Source organism: Mastomys coucha, unplaced genomic scaffold (assembly GCF_008632895.1).
Source record: "Mastomys coucha isolate ucsf_1 unplaced genomic scaffold, UCSF_Mcou_1 pScaffold15, whole genome shotgun sequence".
Classification (NCBI taxonomy): Eukaryota; Metazoa; Chordata; class Mammalia; order Rodentia; family Muridae; genus Mastomys; species Mastomys coucha.
This window is the reverse complement of record NW_022196897.1, coordinates 142,807,971-142,814,670: the sequence shown is the minus strand read 5'-3', so window position 1 is coordinate 142,814,670 and position 6,700 is coordinate 142,807,971. Positions and strand designations below refer to the sequence as shown.

General features: G+C 46.9%; 1 pseudogene across 1 annotated transcript; it reads right to left on the bottom strand.

The window, feature by feature from the left end:
- Window positions 1–483: 483 nt before the first annotated feature.
- On the bottom strand, window positions 484–1,344 carry LOC116092485 (annotated as a pseudogene). Its single transcript, XR_004119279.1, has one exon. The product of XR_004119279.1 is annotated as a casein kinase II subunit beta pseudogene (transcript).
- Window positions 1,345–6,700: the final 5,356 nt, after the last annotated feature.

Below are 6,700 nucleotides of genomic sequence, written 5' to 3'. Positions count from 1 at the left end.
TGTATTCATTTATAACAATAAATAAATATTTTAAAAAAAGAACAAAACAAACAAAAACTATTGCTTCAGATATCCAAACTTAGTTATTTTTCCCAAGTTTGGTAGCCCAATACAGTAGGGAACCCGAGGACCAGATTTAATGTTATCCATATTGTAAATTGAGTTGATAGTTGTTTTTTTTTTTTTCTTTCCACTTTAGCTCTTTGAGAATGTCACACATGAGCGCACATGTATTCACATAATTTCTACCCCTTTTTCTCCCTGGAGTTGACATTTGAAGCCTGGCTCAACTCCAAAACCCATCCCATATCCTCTCTCTCTCTATCTCTTTCTCTCTCTCTCTGTCTCTCTCTGTATGTATGTGTGCATGTATGCATGTGTGTGTGTTATGATATGCATGTGGTACTCATGTACATGTGTGCACATATGTGTAGAGGCCAGAGGTCAACATTAGGGTCTTCCTTCTGTCTTTCTTTTTTTTTTCCTTTTCTTCCTTTATTTCACATTCCCACCACAGTAACAATTCCTTCAATTTAAACTAAAAACCATAGACTTCCTGAAAGGATGGCAGCGGAGGAATGGTGGTGTCACAGACAGGGAGAGGTGGGTGGGCAATCAGCGAATAGTCTTGACTGGGCTCTTGAAGTTGCTGGCGGCTTGGAGCTGCAGCTGGTAAGCCATGGGATGGATCTTGAAGCCGTAGAGCCTGGGTACGAGTTGGTTGGCAGATCGCTTGGGCCGGTACTCTGGATGCACCATGAAGAGCATGTGAGAGAAACCAGTGCCGAAGTATGCGCCATCCGTGTGGTGGTGCCTGGAGGACTTGGGGGTGTACACATCCATGCACTTGGGGCAGTAGAGCTTCACCATGGCCTCACCGGGGATGTCTGAAAGGCCGATGGGAAGCATCGGCTGGTTCTCACAGTACACACGAGGACAGTAGCCGAAGTCTCCCTGCTGGTACTTTTCCAACATTTGTGCGATGCCTCGGTTGGTGAGGATGTAGCGGGCGTAGATCAACCCGTAAAGCATCTCGGCTGCCTGTTCAATCAAGTCGCTCTGGTTGGGGTTGTCTTCCAGCTCTTCATCAGGTTCCAGGTCCAAGATCATGTCTAGAGCTTGTCGATAGTGAAGCACCTGCTCATTGAGTCCAGAAAGATTGAATTTGTCCTGGATGTAGTCTTCATCCACCTCACAGAAGAATTCATTACCACGGAGCCCACAGAACCAGGAAATCCAGGGCACCTCCTCAGAGCTACTCATCTTTATGTCCGCGGCCGGACGGGGACTGGGACGGGCGGGGAAGGGGAGCTGTGCTTCCAAGGAACGGCAGAGACCGCTACAGCGGAGCTTTCTAAACCTTTTTCCCATTGGTTGGTTTCCTGCTGAAGACATCACCTACTTGTCACCAGGGCTCCTGGCCAAAATGCTTGGCTCTGGGTCTGCCCACATCGAAAGAAAACATTGTATGTGTAGGATATACAGATTCTCATATAGAAAAATTGGTTTGGTTTTTAGTTTTGACCAAAACAGGGGAGAGAGAAATCCTCGGTCTGTGTCCATGTTGCTACAGAAGCATCAGGACCTAAAGAGAAGAAAGAAAACCCATAAGGTGTGCAAATGTGGACTTGCCTGTGTGCCTGTTATTGGAACTGGGGGTAGCCTTCTCCTGATGCACAGTTATTGGTGTGGCAGTTTTCATTTCCAGCATGGCATTTCCTCCAGGAATCCTGATTCCTAGGGTCCCATTCAAATTCCCCTTTTCTTATTCATGCTTCATTCTGGATGGGACCCTACCATTGGGTTGGTCATCAATCACTAGATCGGTACATAGATCTGAAGCAGATAAGTTTTAAAATAATAATAATAAAGGAGAGAGGAGAGAGAGAGAGAGAGAGAGAGAGAGAGAGAGAGAGAGCACTGCATACCTTAGATTGAAAAAAGTTGGCAGAAATCAAGCTTGGAGAGACTGAGGTAGGGAGGTGCCTGACCCTTCTCTTCACTGCCCAGCAGGACGCTTAGATTACAATTTCCCCTGTCTGTGAATGAAGATTTTCTTTGAAGTCATCAATGAGGCTCAGTCCCTGAGGACGAAGCTTCAGGAGGATGCCCAGAGTCAGTCACATCTCCCTTAAGAAGGGAAGACACCCTAACTTGCTGCCCTTGCGGAGGACCCTGACTTAGCTCCCAGCACCCACATGGCCGCTCACAGCTATGCCCCCAGGTCCAGGGGGCTCCAATGCACTCTTCCGTCTTCCTTGTGCACCTCATGTGTTTGGGCCACTAACACACACGCAAACTAAATAACTAAATAAATAAATCACATAACTAAATAAATAAAACCAATATTTTTAAAGCCTTTTTTGGCTAAATTTAAGTGGCAAACAAGATTTAGCAAACAAGAATGGCCTTGGTTTAGTTTATCTGGATTTAGATAATTCATTTTTAAACATGAGTTATAGCCAGGCTGTTCCTGCAGGCCTGTAATCCCAGCACTTGGGAGGTGGAGGCAGGAGGACCAGGAGTTAAAGAGCAGCCTCAGCTACATGGGAGGTTCCATGTCAGCCTAGACCCACCTAATCTTATATACAAAAAGCATAAATAATGCTCATTTTCACTAATAAGGAAAACACAACTGGGCTGTCATAATGGTTCAGTGGATAGAAGTGAATGCTGGGACTTGGGTCCCAGGGACAAACATTTTGAAAGAAAGAACAGGCTCCAAAAAGCTCTCTGGCAAGCACCATGGGAGGTGTACACATGAATGCACCCCACACACACACACATATACATACACACACACACACATACACACACACATACATACACATACCCACCCACATATATACCCACACACACATGACATACATGCACACACACATACACACTTACCCACATACATGACATACATGTACACACATATACCCACACACACATCACATACACATACACACACAAACACACACACATGACATACATGCACACACACATACACATACCCACCCACACATATACCCACACACATGACATACATGCACACATACATGACATACATGCACACACACATACATATACCCACACCCATACACACATACATGCATACCCACACACATGACATACATGCACACACACGATATACATGCTCACATGTCAGAATCAGTGACACCCTCCCACATGATTACCTCCCAAATCAGCTGAACCAAACGATGATGATGATAATGGATAAGCAGGATGACTCAGCAGGTAAAGGTACTTGCCACTCAAGCCTGGTGAGCAGAGTTCAAATCCTGGAACCTCTCTGTAAGGACGGCAGGAAAGAGCTTACTCCACAAAATTGTCCTCTGATCTCCGCACTCATGCTGTAGCACGCGCACCTACACATACACCTAAAAACTTAAGATACAAACAGTAACGTGGGCTGGGGCTACAGCTCAGAAGGCAGACTTTTTAATCTAGCTTTCGTGAGGCCATGGGTTTGACTTCAGCCTATATTAGCTGAGTGTGGCAGTGCTTGTCTGTAGCTGGAGCTCTCAGAAGGCCGAGGTAGAAGGATGAAGGAGTTCAAGGTTGTCCTTGGTTACATTGAGTTAGAGGTCAGCCTGGGCTCTGTGCGACCCTGCCTCAAATAACAACAAAAAGTGATCATATACGGGGCAGGGGTGGTGCACGCCTTTAATCCCAGCACTTGGGAGGCAGAGGCAGGCAGATTTCTGAGTTCGAGGAGGGTAATTACTGTAATTCACGTTTGCCTTAAATATTTGCGTTAGTGACTAGGTCCTTTTTGTCCTTCATATCTCAATAATGCCACACAGTGGGTTCTGGTGGCATGGAATAGGTGAAGGGGGACCAAAACCATATATTAGGACCACGACAGACAAGGCTTTGCTGGGACTCAGCTGCAGAAGGCTAACCCGGAGCATACAGGAGACAGTAGGGGTCTCAGTATGGGTTAGCCTGCTCTTCACTGAACAAAGGCTGCAGCAAGCCCTGGGCTTCTGGGCTAAGCTAATGGTAGAGGTTTTCTGCTTCTGATGGGCGCCATTTCAAAAGGTGTCTTCCTTATTTATGAACCTCCTACCCTTGTTTTGTTTTGTTTTTTTCTTTTTTCTTTTTGGTTTTGGTTTTTTGAGACAGGGTTTCTCTGTATAGCCCTGGCTGTCCTGGAACTCACTCTGTAGACCAGGCTGGCCTCGAACTCAGAAATCTGCCTGCCTCTGCCTCCCAAGTGCTGGGACTAAAGGCATTCGCCACCACTGCTCAGCAGACCTCCTACTCTTAATTTTCAGCCAGTGACTTCCCCCCGGGAACTGCTGAGTCTCTCCTCCTGTTATAACTCCTGAGTCTCTCCTGCTGTTGATATAATTGTCTTACACAAGCATCCAGGTCTTGTAGTGAGCTTGGGCCTTGTATAGGGTTGAGCTGTGATAGATGCTGAAGGAGCTCATGTCCAGGGCAGAAGAAGCAACTAGCCTTCAGGGTAAGATTTCAGCAGAACGTTTCCCGGTTGACCAACATGACTACATGCAGAGCTGAGGGGATCCAGTCCAAACATCAGAACAGCACGGAAGAGTGTCGCTGCTCCAAGCCCATCAGATAGTTGCAGGCTCAGATGGACGGTCAGTGTTTCCCACAAAAGCGGCCTTCAAATTTCTGCTGTTGCCTAGGCAACTGTTATCATAACCCACAGATCAGAGGTGCCCTCTACAGCAAAGCTAGTGGGAGCAAGGGTGCATTGCCAAGCTGGGCCGCTTCCGAAATCAGTGCTGTCTAAGCCGACAAAGGGCCGGTGGGCTGGGGAGGGGCTGTCTTGGTTTTCTGTTAGTGACAGTTCTCCCTGGGCTTTGATGTTTGCGTGGCTTCTCAGACCCCAGCAGTCCTGGAGCTTGATCCAGCAAGGGCCTCAGGTCTGCAAACACCCCGGCCTGGGTCAGCATCTGGTGGCCAGTGACAAAGCTATTGGAAGCCTTAATGGGTCGTAGGTGAAGAATTCAGAGATGTTTGTCTTTTGCCCCTTACAGCAATCTCTACCTGTCTCAAAGTATCATTTCTTCCCTTTTTACCTCAAATTCTGCTGCTCAAGTCTCTCCGTGGCTAGTCATTTCAGTCTAATTACTATTTTATGTACTATTGTCTATCATGTTAGCCATTTCTTGTATATTCATGTGTGTGTGTGTGTGTGTGTGTGTGTGTGTGTGCATGCACCAGTGTACGTGCATGCATGAAATGAATGTGTGTGTGTGTGCATGTATGAGTGTATGTGTGTGCATGTATGAGTGTATGTGTGTGCATGTATGAGTGTATGTGTGTGCATGTGCCAGTGTGTGTGCATGTGCCAGTGTGTGCATGCATGAGTGTGTGTGCATGCATGAGTATGCATGTGTGTGCATGCGCCAGTGTGTGTGCATGCATGAGTGTGTGTGTGCATGTATGAGTGTGTGTGTGTGTGTGTGTGTGCATGCACCAGTGTTCGTGCATACATGAGTGTGTGTGTGTGCATGTATGAGTGTGTGCATGCATGTGTGTGTGCGTGTGTGTGTGTGTGTGTGTGTGTGTAGTGCTCTCTGTCTGATCTCAGTAGCTTACAATATATGTTCTTCTTCTAGGAAGAGTTGAGAACCACCCTGGAGCTGATTCAAAGTTATAGACTACAAACTGCCCAAGATATCAACCAGGGAAACCTAGAGCTTTTCCTGCATTCTTACGATAGGTACAGTGTTACCCATTCCTGTAGACCAGTTCAAAAGAGAGGACAGACATCTGTAAGAGAAAGGAGGCAGGGAACTTGCCCTGTGTTGTGTGACAGATTGTATGTGCTATCTGACTATGTATGTAAAAGAAATGAAGGGTAGAAGACTTGAGCTTTGTCTTAATTGCTCTTTGCTGGGATTGTCTCATGAGGCAGACGTAGCCTATGGTGTGCTGAAACACAAAAGTTTCTGTATCTTCCTCCATCATCAGCGTGAAGATGGTGTGCTGGTTCCTATCCAGGGAACAACCTCTCCAGGGTGAAATGGTGCCTCCTCTTCCCTCTCTGGGGGGATGCAAAAGGCTGAGGAATGGGGTCAGCAGAACTTTCCAGTAGTTACACAGCCAGTAGGGAGCCCAGCCAGGCTTGAACCTGCTCTCCAGGGTGTCCCTATTTTTAATTGAAATTCTTTTAATAGAATGCTTCTCTCGAATGCACAGGGTCCTGTGTTTGATCCTAGCACTGAAGGTAAAATTCTGTGGTAGACCTTTACAATCAAAGTCCTTCCCACTCCTCAATCCCAAACAAAAAAGGACGCCCTTCTCTCGTCCTATGGGGCTCATTTCTATAGAAATTTCTACTTGGAAAATTCAGTCAGCCTTGAGGATTTCAGCAGTGCAGCTGCTTGAGGTTTTTTGTCTGTTTGTTTGTTTTTTGGTTTTTCGAGACAGGGTTTCTCTGTGTAGCCCTGGCTGTCCTGGAACTCACTCTGTAGATGAGGCTGGCCTCAAACTCAGAAATCTGCCTGCCTCTGCCTCCCAAGTGCTGGGATTAAAGTCGTGTGCCACCACTGCCCGGCCTCAGCTGCTTGAGTTTTAAAGTTCTCCCCTTTTTTAGCACCCCACAAAACCCCTGTTGTTCTTGTTCTGTAGCATGCAGGGTGCCGTGGAAGCAGCTGCTCAGGGGCACAGCTCAGGGCCCTTCCGTGCTCAGGCGTGAGGAAAAGACAGCGTT